We start from the raw sequence: 16412 nt of genomic DNA, 5'->3' as shown, positions 1-16412 counted from the left end.
CGGAAGTCTTCTCCAGTTTTTCTAGGGTTAAAAATAATGCCGCAGTGCATCCTCATATACAAATATCTGTGGGAGTTTCTGGTTATTTCCTTAGGCTGGATTCTTAGAAGTGGGCCTCTTCCATGTTTCAAAAGTTTTGGTCTCCCAAACGAACTGCATTCAGAAATAAGAGATTCTGACACAGCCAAGCCCTACGGAACTGCCAGTGAGAGCTTGGGATCAGCAGGAGAAAACCCACTGTGCCCACTTTGAACTGACATAAATCTTAGCCCAGAGTAAAGACACTTGACATGTTTGTGAGTCTCCGCTGCCTCATTGTGGGTGAACACCTCATTTCCAGGTGTCTGAAATACCGACAATGATGACAGCTAACACTTAAACTGCAATGACTATGTGTCAGGCTCTCCTCGAAGCGACACATATATATATCATTTATTATGTACACATTACATACACACACATATATTTATATACATTTAGTCCTCATGAAAACTCTATCAGGTGGGTGCCACTATTATCCCCAGTTTGCAGGGGAGGAAACTGAGGCACAGGAGGGTCGTCTTGCCAACAGCCTCATACCTATAAGTGGCAGGGCTGGGATTTGAACCCAGACAATATGGGTCTGTGGTGCTTGGGCCTCACCACTATGCTAGACTTTGTGGGCTTTCTAGTGGGTCCGTGAAGTCCATCCAAACCCTGAGAGAGTACATGTGCTCAGAGAGGGTTAGCCAACTACCTCAGGTCACACAGCAGATTACCCACCATCCCACGTGCCTCCTAGGGTGTATTTAAACACCTTCAGTGCCGATGGGGAAAGGGCCCTAAACCTTTCTGAGGGAGCCACAGTGACCCAGAGTTTACGGATACTCGTCCCAGGGAGCAGCACTTTGCTCTCCACCCCAGCCAGCACTGAATGTTTTGAACACCTGCAGGGGGTGATGCCAGCTGCATCTGGGCCCCAGGTGGGCATGGCCTTTGCCCATCGGCAGCCAGGCCCAGTGTGTGGGCCTCCTCGCCATCCTGGGCATCCAGCCTCGGCTCCAGGTCCCTTTGGCCGCTGATGGTGCCCTCAAATATTTGAGACTGTGGTGCACAGAGTAGAAAAGCAGAATTTGCTCATCTGCCTAACCACTTTCCAGCTATAAGAGATTGTGCTTCTAATATGTTATATTTTAGAATCCTAACATAAGTGAGAATTCTAACATGAGTGAGTACAAGAGTCTCAGCTTCCATAATTTGATTTTTCTGAATTTTTTGATTCTAGAAAGCTTTGCTCTTCATTATCAAAAGCTGGGGCCGAGGAAAGCCATTGCTCCTTCCTCTGGACCGTGAGGATGTGGGGCTGCCTGGAGGACATCAAAGCGCCGGGGGGGCGGGGAGCTGGTTTAGGTCCCTGGGACGGAAGGGGCCAAGACCTGTGTGCTTTGTCATCTTTTCCTGGAACTTCTGGTTTTATTTTGTGTTGTGTGTTGCTCCCAGGATGCCCTTGTCGTCCCCCTCCCCCGGGGACTCCTCCTTATCTCCTCCTCCAGGCGGGATCTCGCTCACGTGAGGGGCCCTATGGTCAAGCTCAGCTGACCGCTTCGATAGCAGAGCACGTGTCCCGAGGTTAGGAAAACAGCTGGCGCTGACGTTGGGTGTTATAGCTTTTTAAAAATAAGAAACACAAACAGCCCCACGTGCCTGGGCTCCCACAGCAGGGCCTGCACGGAGGGGCAGAAGCACAGCCTCGGAGTAGGGGTGGCGTGCTCGGGGCCTCTCCTGGCAGACCCCTCCTCTGGGGCCTTCCTGGCCGTGGCTGCCCATCCACACGCTTGCCCATGGCTGGAAAACACCCAAACCCGGAGTTCCAGGGAGGACGGATGGGCAAGTCCCGTGAGGGAACCGTCCCAGGGCAGAGCCAAGGGAGAGACCCAGCAAGGAAGGTCATGGGCAGAGCCAGGACGGGACCCGCTCTGCTTGTCACAGCCCAGGTGTGAGTGCCAAGCTCTGGAACCAGGGTCGGGGTTTGACTTCATCCTGGGCCTCATGTGGGATGAGGGGTTGAGTCGCAGGGACTGGCTCAGGGATCCAGAGTGGGGCCAGAGGGGAGTAGGTAGCGTGTGTTGTGAACCCCCGCATAGGCCTGCAAAGGGTCTCCAGCCCTGAGGTGCTGCAGGTGGGGCTCTAAGGACCGGGGACAGCAGGAGCAGGTTGGGTGGTGTTTGGGAGCAGGGCCAGGGCCAGCCTCTCTCACACAGGTGCGGGGCTGAGAATGGACTCGCTTGGCCTCGAACACTTTCCCTCCAACTTAGTCGATAGGTTTTCAAACCTACAGACGAGTTGCAAGAATAGTACAATAAATTCCCACACATCCCTTGCCCAGGTTCAAGATTGTTGCCATTTTGCGCTTTTTATTTCTCTCTTGTGCTCTCTCTTGACACCTGTGTCTACGCATACACAGATCGTCGATCCATACAGCTGCATCACGTCTAAACACATGTATTTTGCAGACTGATCTGAGTTGCCGACATCACGACACTCTCAATCCTTCAGCACATGTCTCTCAAGCAAAAGGACACCCAGCCTCCACAACCACAATCCAGTGAGCACATTCAAGGCTGGAACACAGGGGCAGACCCTGTGGCCGGGTGGTTAAGTTCGCGAGCTCTGCTTTGGCGGCCCAGGGTTTCACTGGTTCGGATCCTGGGTGTGGACATGGCACTGCTCATCAGGTCACACTGAGGCAGCATCCTACATGCCACAACCAGAAGGACCCACAACTAAAATATACAACTATGTACTGGGGGGATTGGAGAGGAAAAGGAAAAAAAAAAAATCTTTAAAAAAAAAGACTGGAACACAGGCCCAATATCATCTAATATACAATTCACATTCAAATTTCCTCAATTGTTTCTATAACGTCTTTTAGAATCTTTTTTAAATCCAGGGTCCAGTCGCAGGGCTCTTCCGTCTCCTTCAGTCTGGAACATCTCCTGCCTTCCGTAGTCTTCAGTGACTTCAACGATTTTGGAGGGCCCAGGCCTGTCATCTTGCAGAACGTCCCTCAGTGTGGGTTTATCCAGTTCTTTTTGCACGATTGGGTCCAGGTTGAGTCTGAACAATTCACGGCTCTGGATTCCTAGTGGCAAATTGTTATCTAACCACGCTGATCGAACGCACGGCGTCCCTGGTGACTCGGGTCAGGGAGCGCCCCTCCCCCTCCGCTCTCGCCAGCACTGTTATCATTTCTAAGAATCTTGGTTAATGTGAAAGGGGACAAATATGACATCACTGTTGCTTAAAGCTGCACGTTTTGCTGACTCATGAGATCAAATCAGCTCCTGGTATTTACTCGTCTATAAACGATCTGTTCACGTACTTTGTCCCATTGGGGCGTTACCATTTTTCTCTTGAGAACATGTAGCACTATTCTACACCATAAGGATGCTTACCATTCGTCATATTTACTCTGAAGGGTTTTTTCTATATATATTTTTGCCTTTTCATCGTATGTAGGTTTTGACATTATGAAGGTTCTTTCTTTATTACAAAAGTAATACCTGCTTATTGTTCATCAAACTAAAACAATATAGATGTGTATAAAGTAAAAACTAAAAGCGCCCCATGACCCAATTCCACTTCTCAGAGAAAACTGTTGCCACTAAGGTGGCAGGCACGCAGGCACACACCCACGGCCCATTGGCCCAGCCTGGAGAATGACCCAGGTCACAGTGCCATGTGGCTGATTTTTCACCAATCTCTCATGCACCCTCACGCATTTATTGGTAAGAAGCCCAGCGTCTCCCTCTTGAGGTGTCTTCCAGAATAGTCTGAGAGTCCTAAGGGATCCACTCCATCCAAAGGAGGCCAGTCTCACCACCACAAGGCCCTGCCCTGCCTGCCCGTGGACCCCGAGGGTATAGCCCTCTCGTTCATACCACGAGCTCAGTCCTTGCTCCCTGAAGCGGAAATGATGCCAGAGGGGTGGGACCAGCAGCAAGCCCCACGTGGCGTCTGCCCCCATCCCAATGCCTGGCCTCTGGCTCTGAGCTTGGGTCACCTGTCCACTTCCCTTTTTCCATTGAGTGAGTACCCTCTTTTGAGGCACAGGCATCCTCTTTGCCAGCCGACCTTGGTCAGGACTGCCCCAGTGGGTCAGGTGGCCGCCAATCCCACTGACCCGCATGAGGAAGGGCTTGGCGCCCGGAGCTCATTCCTCCTGGGGCTCCTGAGACCAGCCACAGATTTACCCACCTGGTCCCCTGCGTACGGGAGGGACAGCTTTGAGAGCTGGTTAAGAGATACAGTCAGATCCCTTTTGGCAAGTTCCTCGCCCATCTGTCCAAGGAAGTGACAATGACAGCGAAAGATCCAGGGCGTCAGTACCCATCAAGAGAGCACTTGGCCCAGTGCGGGCCTACAGTAACTGCTCAGTAAACGTGAACTATTATTGCGCACCTGTACAGAGCGCTCTAATTTCCCTATTTTGTTAAAATGAGGGTCCCACACACACATTGTTCTTAGCTTGCTTTTCTCAGTGAACGTATCGTAGACATTGCCCCTGTCTACACGTGTGGCTCCTCTCCCGTGTGAGCGGCACGGAGCCTTCCCAAGATGCTGTCCACGCGGGAGGTTAGACTATCTCTGTGGGGTCAAAACCCTCGGTCTTTGCCTTGGTGATGTGTTCTGTTGCTTCAAATCCTGGGAAATTGGCTAAAGCTTAGTTCAGTGAACTCAGTTAAAGTTTAACTGTGAAGCTGTCACCTGCATGCTCAGGCCTCTGTCCTGCAGTGTGAGTTTGTCTCTCTGTCCATCCTTTGACTCTCGATCCACGTGGGTTTGCGATTGTTTTCCTAATTTGGGGGAAGCAGGTGAGAGGTCAGCTTCCACAGGGTGAAGCTGGATGAGGAGGGGCCCGGAGAGCTGCCAGTTAGGGCAGAAAAGGGGAAGGCCCACCGAGGAAGGGTCGTGGTGTCACCGGGCCATCACCAGCTTTGGACCCACCCCCATCCTTGCTTCTGCTCCAGGAACCAGGGACTCCTCCCTCAGGCCCCACAATGAAGCCTTTAGCAAATCCTGTGGGCTGGTCCTCCGGGATATTTCTCACATCTGCCCCTTCTTTCCACCTCCACTGCCACCTGTTAGTTCAGTACCTGCAGAGCGGGGAGGGCCTCCAGTGGTCTCGCCACCTTCATTGTGCCTTTCCCTAATCATCACCAAGATGGCAGCTTGTAGAGAGCAGCCGGCACGACCTGGTAAAGCTGAAGCTGTGCATAACGCAACTCCTTCCTGTTTGCGCCAGCGCACTTGCAGTAGAAAAGTCACAGCAACATTGCCTGGAAAGCAAGAAACTGGAAACAACCCAAAGACCCATCAACAGGAGTGTATGAGTTTCCAATGGCTGCTGTAACAAATTACCCCAAGCTTGGTGGCTTAAAACAACACGGCTTTATGCTCTTATAGTTCGGGAGGTCAGAAGTCCAAAATGGGTCCCAGTGGGTTAAAATCAAGGTGTTTTTTGTCTTCTCCAGTTTTCAGAGGCAGCCTGCATTCTGTGACTCATGAGCCCTGTCCATCTTAAAAGGCAGCACAGGCCGGTTGAGTCTTTTCCACAATGCCATCTCTCTGGCTCTGACTTCTCTGCTTCCCTCTTCTCCCATTTAAGAACCCTTGTGGTTACATCGAGCCCACCTGGATAACCCAGGATTGTCTCCCCAGCTCAAGATCAACACCCTTAATTCCATCTGCAACCTTAATTCCTTCTTGCCATGTAACAGAACATATACCAGGGCCCAGGGATTAGGGCACAGGTGTCTTTGGGACCATGCTGCTGCCAAGAGAATGGAGATGAGCTGTGGCCTCTTCCTATATGGAACATGCCACATTCTGGGACCAAGTCACTGTGAAGCTGACCTTGCTGAAGCCTTAGGGCCCCTCCGTTGCCCAAGTCCCTTGCAAGGCCCTGAGAGGGGTCCTAGCAACGCGGGTAAAAGAGTTAACTAGTAAAAATATTATATTTCTGGATTTTGTGATGCTTGTGATATTTATAAGCTTTAAAAATATATATATAATTTGTTGTGAGTTCTTTTCTCATTCTAAATATAAATCACTTCTTCCCTAGTATTCTAATTTTGTAATTTTTTTAAAAAGGACTCCAAAAATTGTATAAACTTCAGGTCCTCCAAAAGCACTATTTGCTCTGATGATAGCAGTGAAAAGCAATGAGCCACAGCTACTTGCACCAACGTGGATGACGTTCAAAAATACATGGAGTGAAAGAAGCAAGTCCCAGAAAAAAACACCCACAGTATGATTCCATTTGTATATGGTCCTAAAATAGGCAAAACTAAGCTGTGTGGTGTATGGGGATAAGTACATATATGGGAAAACCATAAAGAAAAGCCAGACAATTGCTTACAATTTCAGGTCAGAGGTCACGGAGATGTGATCAGGGCACAAAGGGGGCTCCCGTGGCACTGGTGATGTTTCTTACGTTAACCTGAGCGAGGGAAACACAGGTGTTTGTTTCCATATTAGTTATAGATTGTACATGCGTTGCATACTCTCTTGCATGAATGATGTGTGCTATAACTTAATTTTTTTATTTTAAAATATTTGGCTTCATTATTATTTTTTTTTTAAGATTTTTTTATTTTTTCCTTTTTCTCCCCAAAGCCCCCCAGTACACAGTTGTATATTCTTCGTTGTGGGTCCTTCTAGTTGTGGTATGTGGGACGCTGCCTCAGCATGGTTTGATGAGCAGTGCCATGTCCGTGCCCAGGATTCGAACCAATGAAACACTGGGTCGCCTGCAGCGGAGCGCGCGAACTTGACCACTCAGCCACGGGGCCAGCCCCTGGCTTCATTATTTTAAGAGACCTGAAATTTTAAGCTTAAAATTCTGCAGTGGCTTCTCACTGCACTCAGAACAAAATCGACATCCCCTGCTGTGGCTTCCAGCCCCACGTGCTCTGGCTGGCTCGCCCTCTGACGGTATCTCACGTCACACCCCCCCTCGCTGGCCCCATCCTAGCCACACAACCTTCCCGATCTACATAAGCCCCCCGTCACCCCGTCACGGCCCCTAGTTCTTTTCCTCCTTGGCACTCGATACCACCACAATTTGCAATGATATCAATGCCGTCTCCCCCACTGGACTCTGGGCCCCATGAGGCCAAGCGCCGAGTCTGTCCTGTTCATCCCCAGCACCCAGCAAGTGAAGAGACTCAACTGGAGCCCGCCGGGGTGCCCTCGACTTCTGAGAGGCTTTAGCTTGTTCGGTTTGAGTCGAGGCTCACAATCTGTGAGGTAGACCAGGCAGAAGGGAGAACGGGGCCCCGAGGGAAAGGGAGCAGGACCTGGAGATGGAGGGTGGGGAGGACGGAGAAGGGGCCAGCAGACGGTCCCCTCACTCAGGAGGATGGCTGCTACACGCCGGAGGGCTAGGTTCCCTCTTCTCCACCAGGTGCCTGGTTACTCTTTGTCTGGGGACTTGCTAGAAATACGAGCTGCCCATCACCCCACCAGGGCTAGATGTTGCGTAGATTCTTTAAACTGAAAAGCAACTGACGTTTAGGAGCACTAGGAATCTAACGGAGTCCAGCCAAAGGGTTTTTACAAATGTCCCCACCTTTCCCAGCAGCCACACTGCTTCGAGGGGACCGGATGGTGGCCAAGCTGCCTCCAGCTCTCTGTCCAAGGAGGGACTTCTCAGAACAAGGGAACAGCCTAGACGGGAGCTGGGCCTCACCTGGTGCTGTGTGGTGCGGAGGGATGTCGCTCGCAGCCCCCAGGCCCTGCCCGGTTACACCCGTAGTCAGCTGTGTGGGGGAGGCAGATTAACAGCTCCCCAAAGATGTCCACGCCCTAATCCCTGTGAAGATGCTATGCCGCATGCCAAGGGGGAATTCAACTGACCTCGAGATGGGAGAGCATGCTGAATTATCCAGGTGGGACCAGGGTAATCACGAGGGTCCTCAAATGAAGGAAGAGGGAGGCAGAAGAGTCAGAATCAGAGACGGCGTCATGAAAAAGACTCGACCAACCAGCGCTGCCTTTTAAGATGGAAAGGGCCCACGAGCCAAGGAATGCAAGTCACCGCTGAAGCGGAAAGGCAAGAAAACGGATTCTCCCCAGAGCCTCCAGGAGGAACGCATACCGGCCGACGCCTTGATTTCAGCCCAGTGAGACCCATTTTGGACTTCTGACTCCCAGAACAGCAAGAGAATAAACAGGTGTTGCTTCAAGCCACCACATTTGGGGTAATTGGTGCAGCAGCAGTGGGAGACGACACGCTGGGTAACCTATTCTTTTCCTCCCTCTCCTCAGGGGAGAAGAGAGAGCCCTGAGGACCGCAGGCGTTACTCTCTGACCTCATCTGGGGCCCTGCAGGGCAAAATGTTCCCCACTCCTAAAAGAAGCTGGATACACCCATATTCATAGCAGCACTATTCCCAGGAGTCAAAAGGTGGAAGCAACCCAATCGCCCATCAATGGATGAAGGGATAAACACAACGCGGTCTGTACGTGAGATGGGATATCATTCAGCCTTAAAAGGGAAGGAAGTGCTGACACAGGCTACTACATGGATGAACCTTGAGGACATTATGCTAAGTCAAATAAGCCAGTCACAAAAGGATAAATGCCGTGTCATTCCACTTAGATGAGGCACCTAGAGGAGCCAAAGTCACAGAGACAGAAAGTAGGATGGCGGGTGCTGGGGCTGGGGGAGGAGGACTGAGCTGTTGTTTTCTTTAAACATACATACAAAATAGAGGAAGACTGGCACAGATGTTAGCTCAGAGACAATCTTCCTCACCAAAAAAAAAAAAAAAAGTAAAAACAAAAGCTTCAAAAGTAGCAACATCATCTTAAATGACCAAGGATCTCTCACCAGGAAGAAAAATCTGCAGACATTTTTTTCTCCCCTTGTTGTAATATGTACAATCTGTTTGCCAGGAAGGGACATACAAATTCATTCATTTATTCAGTAAACTAAGTAAGGGGTCCCTTACTTAAGGACAGTGGTAATAATCTATTACTTGATGAATTTCCAAGACAAGGAAGGATGGTCACAAGTGATTTTTTTTCATATGTGTATATATGACCACCTATGTGATTGGCATTTATTTTATTTTATTTTTTATTTTTATCTTTTGACCCCCTTCACCCATTTCTCCCACCCTTCACCCCCTCACCTCTGGCAACCACCAATCTCTGTATCTATGAGCTTATTGCTCTTTTTTCTTTTTGAGATTCCACATATAAGAGAGATCATATGGTAGTATTTGTCTTTCTCTGTCTGACATTTCACTTAGCATAATGCCCTTGAGGTCCATCCATGTTGTTGCAAATGGCAAAATCTCATTCTTTTTCATGGCTGAATAATATTTCATTGTACATATATTTCATTTTCTTTGGATATATACCCAGCAGAGGAATAGCTGGGTCATATGGTATTTCTATTCTTAACTTTTTGAGGAAGCTCCATACTGTTTTCCATAGTGGCTGCACCAGTTTACATTCCCACCAACAGTGTACAAGGGTTCCCTCTCCACATCCTCATCAACACTTGTTATTTCTTGTTTTATTGATAAAAGCCATTCTAACAGGTATGAGGTGATAGCTCATTGTGGGTTTGTTTTTTTTTTTTTTTAAGGAAGATTAGCCCTGAGCTAACATCTGCTGCCAATCCTCCTCTTTTTGCTGAGGAAGACTGGCCCTGAGCTAACATCCGTGCCCATCTTCCTCTACTTTATATGTGGGATGCCTACCACAGCATGGCCTTCTGAGTGGTGCCATCTCCACACTCGGTATCCGAACTGGCGAACCCCGGGCCACCGAAGCGGAATGTGCGCACTTAACCGCTGTGCCACTGGGCCAGCCCGTCATTGTAGTTTTGATTTGCATTTCCCTGATGATTGGTGATGTTGAGCACCTTTTCACGTACCTGTTGGCCATCTGTATATCTTCTTTGGAAAAATGTCTATTCAGATCTTCTGCCCTTTTTAAACTAATTTTTTTTTTTTTAAAGATTTTATTATTTCCTTTTTCTCCCCAAAGCCCCCCGGTACATAGTTGTATATTCTTCGTTGTGGGTTCTTCTAGTTGTGGCATGTGGGACGCTGCCTCAGCGTGGTCTGATGAGCAGTGCCATGTCCGCGCCCAGGATTCGAACCAACGAAACACTGGGATGCCTGCAGCGGAGCGCGCGAACTTAACCACTCGGCCACGGGGCCAGCCCCTCTTCTGCCCTTTTTAAAATCAGCTTGTTTGGGGGTTTTTTGCTGTTGAGTTGAACAAGTTCTTTATATATTTTGGATATTAGTTCTTATTAGATACACGATTTGCAATTATTTTCTCCCATTTGGTAGGTTGCCTTTTCATTTTGCTGATGGTTTCCTTTGCTGTGCAGGAGCTTTTTAGTTTCATGTAGTGCCACTTGTTTATTTTTGGTTTTGTTACTGTTGCTTTTGGTGTCACACAGGTGATATGAAAGGGCCTCTGTCCCCTGAAGCATACTGGCTGTGTGACTTTGGCAGGTTACTTCGCCTCTCTGCCCCAGCTTCCCCATCTGTAAATCGGGGATAATAACAGTGTCCACCCCCGGGATGGCTCGGCAGATTTAATGAGTCTTGAACTAGCCCTGTGCTTGGCACACGCTAACATGTGCTCACCATCCCGGGACTAGAATTCATTGAAGTTCACATTGCGTCAATTAACGTCCTCTGAGCATCTTTAACAAGAAAATTGAGCTTGGCACAGGGACAAATGAGGCGGGATGCCCCACCCTCGGGGAACCCCAACCTCACAGATTTTCTTTACACCACAGTTTCTCCACCTTGGCACTGTGGATATTTGGGGCCAGATACTTCTTTGTTGGCGGGAGGCACTGTGCTGTGGTAGGATGTTAAAACAGCATCCCTAGGCCGGTCCTGTGGCCGAGTGGTTAACTTTGCGCTCTCCGCTTCGGTGGCCCAGGGTCTCGCTGGTTTGGATCCTGGGCATGGACCTAGCACCACTCATCAGACCATGCTGAGGCAGCCTCCCACATAGCAGAGCCAGAGGCACTCACAACTAGAATATGCAACTATGTACTGGGGGGCTTTGGGGAGAAGAAGAAAAAAAAAGAAGATTGGCAACAGATGTTAGCTCAGGGCCAACTATGAAAAAAAAGAGCTGTTTTAAAAAAAAAGCAGCATCCTTGGCCTCTATCCATTAGATGCGGGTACCATCTCCCCAGCTGTGACAATCAAAAATGTTTCCAGGCATTGCCAAATGTTCTTGGGGGCACACAATCGCCTCCATTTGAGAACCACTGATCTACACTGAAAGGCAGGAAGCTCCCAGTAAAGAACTAAACCAGGGGAGATGGCAAGTCAGTAGGCTTCCTGGAGGAGGCGGGCCATGGGCTGGGACTTGAGGTTGGGGAGGATTTCCAGAGGAGCGAGGTCCTCACAGGGCCCTGGCCCTGAGCCCACCTCCCCATGGTTTTCGGCTCCTCTTCCTCCACCTGATCCTAAAACGCTGGGATCCCGGGGCTGTGTCCACGGCCCCTCCCCCAGTCTCTCTCCACACTTCCCGGGGAGAGCTCATGGAGAACGGCTGACTCTTCACTGCAAACCCTTCAATTCCCCGTCTCTGGCCCCGACCTTCCTCCCTAAGCCCCTGATTCCTTGTTCAGCTGCCTCCAGACACCTCCGCCTGGAGCCCTCCAGGCTCTGCAAACCCCAGATGGCCAGAGTCACCCTCTCCCCTACCTGTCACAGTCTACATCCTGACACCCGTGTTGACACTGTCAGCTTTCTCTCCCTCATCCCTCTCTTCAAGGCTTGTCAGTTGACCTCTTGGATGATCCTGCAGTCCAGCCCCCGCCATCCCCACAGCTGGCTTCACTGCCTCCACATTGGTCTCTCCTATTTCAGTCTCGTCCTCTCCAGTCCACCCATCACACTGCAGCCAGCAGTCCTTCTAAAATGCCAATCTGATCGTGTCACACCCTGCTTCCGTTGCACATGTACCTTCCGTGCCCCTCTGCCTGGCTGCAGGCCTGGCTCCCTCTCCCACCACATCTCCTGCGGAAACCATGCAGTCCCTCCCTTCTGCCTGTGAGGTCCCCCACATCCCTCCTCAGTGCCTCTACTCTTGCTGTTCCCTCGGAGTGGAACACCATCGCCCCATTGCCTGTGGGAATTCTATCCATCCTTCAAAGCCCACTCCCGTCTCCTCTTCTGGGAAGTCTTCCTTCAGCCCCCGGCCCCTGGCCAACTTTCTTACTTCCTCTTGCCCCTAAAGGAAAGACGTTTAAGAGCTAGGGGCTGGGGCTGGCCCTGTGGCCAAGTGGTTGGGTTCGCGCGCTCCGCTGCAGGTGGCCCAGTGTTTCGTTGGTTCGAATCCTGGGCACGGACATGGCACTGCTCATCAAGCCACGCTGAGGCAGCGTCCCACATGCCACAACCAGAAGGACCCACAACAAAGAATATACAACTATGTACCAGGGAGCTTTGAGGAGAAAAAGGAAAAAAAATTAAAAAAAAAAAAAGCTGGGGGCTGAAACTGTGCCCCATCCCGAGCCCTGCTTGTGAGTCCCAGAGAGTTGGAAGGGCTCTGGGGATCCTCTGGTCAAATGTCTTCCTCTTCCTCAAGGACAGACGATGGCCTTCGCTGTCCTGGCCAGTGGCACTGGAGGGACTGGCCTCTCCCTCCCCACCTGACGCGCCTCCTTCCTCACTGGCCTCGCGGACGCCCCCTCCCGGGTTTTCCTCCCGCCTCTCTGGCTGCTGCTTCTTGGTCTCCTTTGCTGGTGCCTCCTCTTCACTCCCTCCTTCTCCTGTCAGTGTCCCCAGGCTCAGTCCTTTGTCCTCTTCTTGTCTGCCCTCACGCCCTCTGATCACGCCCAGTTCAGGTCTTCAAATGCCAGCTCTCTGCTGATAGCACCCAAAGGCGCATCTAAGGCCCCAAACTCTCTCCCTGAACTGCAGGCTCAGAGTCTTCTGTTTACCTGCCTTCTTAGCATCTCCGCTCACACATCTGGGAGACATCTCAAACCTAACCGGGCCAGAACTCTCCAACCTGCTCCACCCTCGTCTTCCCTGCCTCCGTTAATGACAGCTCCCTCTTCCATTGTTCAAGCCAAAAATCCTTGGAGTCCTCCTGGGACCTGACCACTCCCCTTCCCCTCCATTGCTGCCACCTGGGCCAAACTACCATTATCTCTCACCCGGATTACCACAACGGCCTCCTGACTCTGCTCTGTCCTTGCCCTCTGCAACCTCTTCTCCGCAGCGTGGCTAGAGTTAACTCTGGCTAACTGTTGACTGTGGGTCCCATCACATCCCTCTTCTGCTCAAAATTCTCCAGTGGCTCCCATCTCACTCCGAGTAAAAGCAAAAGGGCCCGCAACACCCTACATGACCTGTGCCTCCTTTACTCCCCTTGCTTACCTTTTAAAAACTCATCTCCTACTGTCTTCCTTGATTCAGCTGCCCTGTACACTCCTGCCTCAGGGCCTTTGCACTGGCTGTTCCCGCTGCTTGGGGGATTCTTCCTCCAAGAATAATAGCCCCCTCCCTCGCCTCCATGGCAAATCTTTGCTCACATGTCAGCTTCTTAAAGGCCTTCTCTGACCACCCTACTTAAAACTGCAAACCAGCTCCTCTCAGCACTGCCTATTACCTCCCCCTCCCCCTGCTCAGTTTTGTCTTTGCAATTATGGCTTCCCTACATACTATATAATTGACTTTATTTAGTCTGTTGCTTATCTATCTTCTCCTCTAGAATGTCAGCTCCACAGGGCAGGGATCTCCTGTGTCTTGCTCCAGCTGGATCCCAGCTCCTACCTCAGTGCAACACACACATCAAGCGAACATCTTAGCATTCCGAAGTCCAGAATGAGTGCGTGTCTTGCAAGGTCTCTGGAGACCACAGGAGGTCCAGTGGGAAAGTCGCTGGCTTGGGAGTCTGTCGGCCTGTCACCCTCCTTCAGGTTGACCCATCTTGGACAAGGCTCTTAGCCTCTCTAGAGCTCCTGTCTGAAAAATGGAGATGTGTGTCAAGCGCTCTTAAATGCTGGCACACGCACGCGCGCGCATCCGTGAAAACATGAGCCCCGGTATTCTCACGCCATTGACACTTTTCCACACAGGACTTCATTTCGCCCTCACAGCGACCCCAAAGGTGGGAAGAGCCCCTTTTGGACAGATGAGAAAACAGCAGGGAGGCCCGGCCCCTCCCCGCGCGACTGGACAGCCGAGGTCGGACCCCTCCCCACGCCCGGGGCGGCCAGCGGCTCGAGGCTCGCGAGGGTCCTGGCGGGCGCAGCGCGGGGCTGGGCGCCGGGGACTACATTTCCCAGGAGGAGTTGCCCGCAGCCCTGCGGCTCCCGGGTCTTTAAAGGGCTCGCGTTAAAGGGGCGGGGGGAGTTCCGCCGTCTGCCGGCGGGAAACTGCTCTGAGCTGGGGCTAGGGGGGGAACCCGAGAGCTGCCTGCGGGGGTGCCCGGGCGCGTCCGGCCCGAGTCCAGAAGACCCCAGGCCCTGCAGTGTCGGCGAGGCGAGGGGAGGCCAAGCCAATCTGGAGGCAGCCCTCCTTCATCGTGCCCCCCTCGGCCTCGGCCTGGGCGCCCGACTCCCGGGACCCCCTCCCGGCCCCCTCCAATTCTCCCCAACAGGGGGAGGGGCGGTGAAGCTCGCCGCCCGCAGGAGCAGGATTGTCGGCCGGCGGGAACCCCCGCGACCCTGAGGCGACCCCTCCCTGCATTTCTGGCTTCAGTTCCAGGAGAAAATTTACGGGTCGCTAGGACTCGGGGCGGGGGGGGGGGGGAGGGGGCCGGTTACGGGATGTGAGAGCTACAAAATTAAGTGAAGGCCTGGGGGCGCCGGGAGCTGAACCTCACAGTGCGCCCCCATATCCATCCTTCCGAATGAGGTGATGGGGGATGTGATCACGTAACCTGCCTCCCCAGGCTGGAGGCGCAAAGGATCAAGAAACGGGTGGAGAGCGCTTTGTAAACTGTGATGCGCTGTGTAAATAAAATTATTTCATCATCGTGCCATTGGATTCATCCAGTCCTTATTCTAAGACACGCACGGAGCTGGGGGGATGACATGTCTGGGGGAGAGGTGGAATAATATCTTGGACCTAGGGGTGTGCAAATAACACCTATTTCCCCATCCAGATCTTAATGGGAACCAGAAGAATTGGCTTTGCAAATAACCAAAACAAGCCCACCAGAATGTTGTGTTTTCAAATCAGGAAACTTCAGGGTAGTTGATAGCATCCAAATAAGAACCTTGACCTTTTGAACTAACCTAGCCCTTCGTTGCTTCTCTTCCCCGCCTGTGCCACCAAGATAAGCCCAGGGAGAAGGCGTCCGATGCGGATACCGAGTCTCAGGCCTCCCCTTCCCCCTCCCAATCATTTGGATTAATCCATCCCTTGGTGTAGGGGGGAAATCCATTAATTTCCCTGGCCTCAGAGACTTCCAAGTCCAATAGGAGCCCTCCCCCAGACACCCCCGAGCTGCGACCTGTCCCCCCATCTAAACCCTCCAATCTTTCCCCCCCTCCCCTCCCCAACAGCCAGTGTCTGCAAACAGCTCCCGGACCCTACCAGAGATGTCGTTCATCATTTTGACCAGCTGTAAAGCCCCACTCCCAGGGTATTGTTTAATTGAAGAGTGACGAGCCTCTTTCTTAGGGAACAGAGCAGGTTTGTTGTGGGAGGGGGCCCAGGGAACAAGCATCCCAGAATCTGGGGCCCCTGCCAAGAGGGACCCTGCACGTGAGTAGGATGTCTGTGGCAGACAAGGGGTCCCAGGAACTCTGGAGTCCCTTCCGCTGGCCTCTGGGCCCCAAAAGCCCTTCAGAGCCCCCAAGACTCCGTGTAGACGGTGGCGCCCCTTGTTTGCCTCTTCTATACCTGCCAGGCAGCACAGGAGAAGATGTGTACGTTTTAACAAAGACATCGCATCCTCCCAGCAAAATGGCGGTGGTCCCGGCCACGGCTCCCTGAACAACTGCACACTTTCGAGGATTAGTCAGGACCCGAGGAACACTACCCCCTCCCCGACCGCTCCCCTAGAGCCCGGTTTTCCCAAGTTCCCAAAGCACTCAGGGCCTCTCCTCATCCCAGGGGCCCCCAGGACAGTCTCTTGTTTTAGCATCTAGGGCAGCTCCTCCATTGTGGACCACTGCCCGCTCTGCCTCCCCCCACCCCCAACTGCTTTCAAGGGGCTTTGGGAGGCGGACTGGACCCCCAGGATGGGCCTCAGGGGTGGGGGCAGCGAGCTCTGCCTCTGACACCCCAACACTCCTAGGCTGAGGGAGGTATAGAAATGAATTCCCGGTTAGGATACATGGGAGACGCGGGGGTCTTTGAGGAGAGGAGGCGACTCAAGAGACCCCTCCTCGTTCCCTCAGGGGACCCAGGCAG

At 52.0% G+C, this 16412-nt stretch overlaps 1 long non-coding RNA gene across 1 annotated transcript; it reads right to left on the bottom strand.

Annotated features, from left to right (window-relative positions):
- Positions 1–1706: 1706 nt before the first annotated feature.
- LOC123289784 (uncharacterized) lies at positions 1707–14747 on the bottom strand. The gene is made up of 4 exons (XR_011503037.1): positions 13821–14747; positions 6401–6481; positions 5136–5333; positions 1707–4835 (listed from the first exon to the last, which is right to left on the bottom strand). It is a non-coding gene; the product is annotated as an uncharacterized lncRNA (long non-coding RNA).
- Positions 14748–16412: the final 1665 nt, after the last annotated feature.

This window comes from Equus asinus, chromosome 4 (genome assembly GCF_041296235.1).
Source record: "Equus asinus isolate D_3611 breed Donkey chromosome 4, EquAss-T2T_v2, whole genome shotgun sequence".
Lineage (NCBI taxonomy): Eukaryota > Metazoa > Chordata > Mammalia > Perissodactyla > Equidae > Equus > Equus asinus.
The sequence above is the reverse complement of the archived record's forward strand: the minus strand, read 5'-3'. Positions and strand labels throughout refer to the sequence as shown.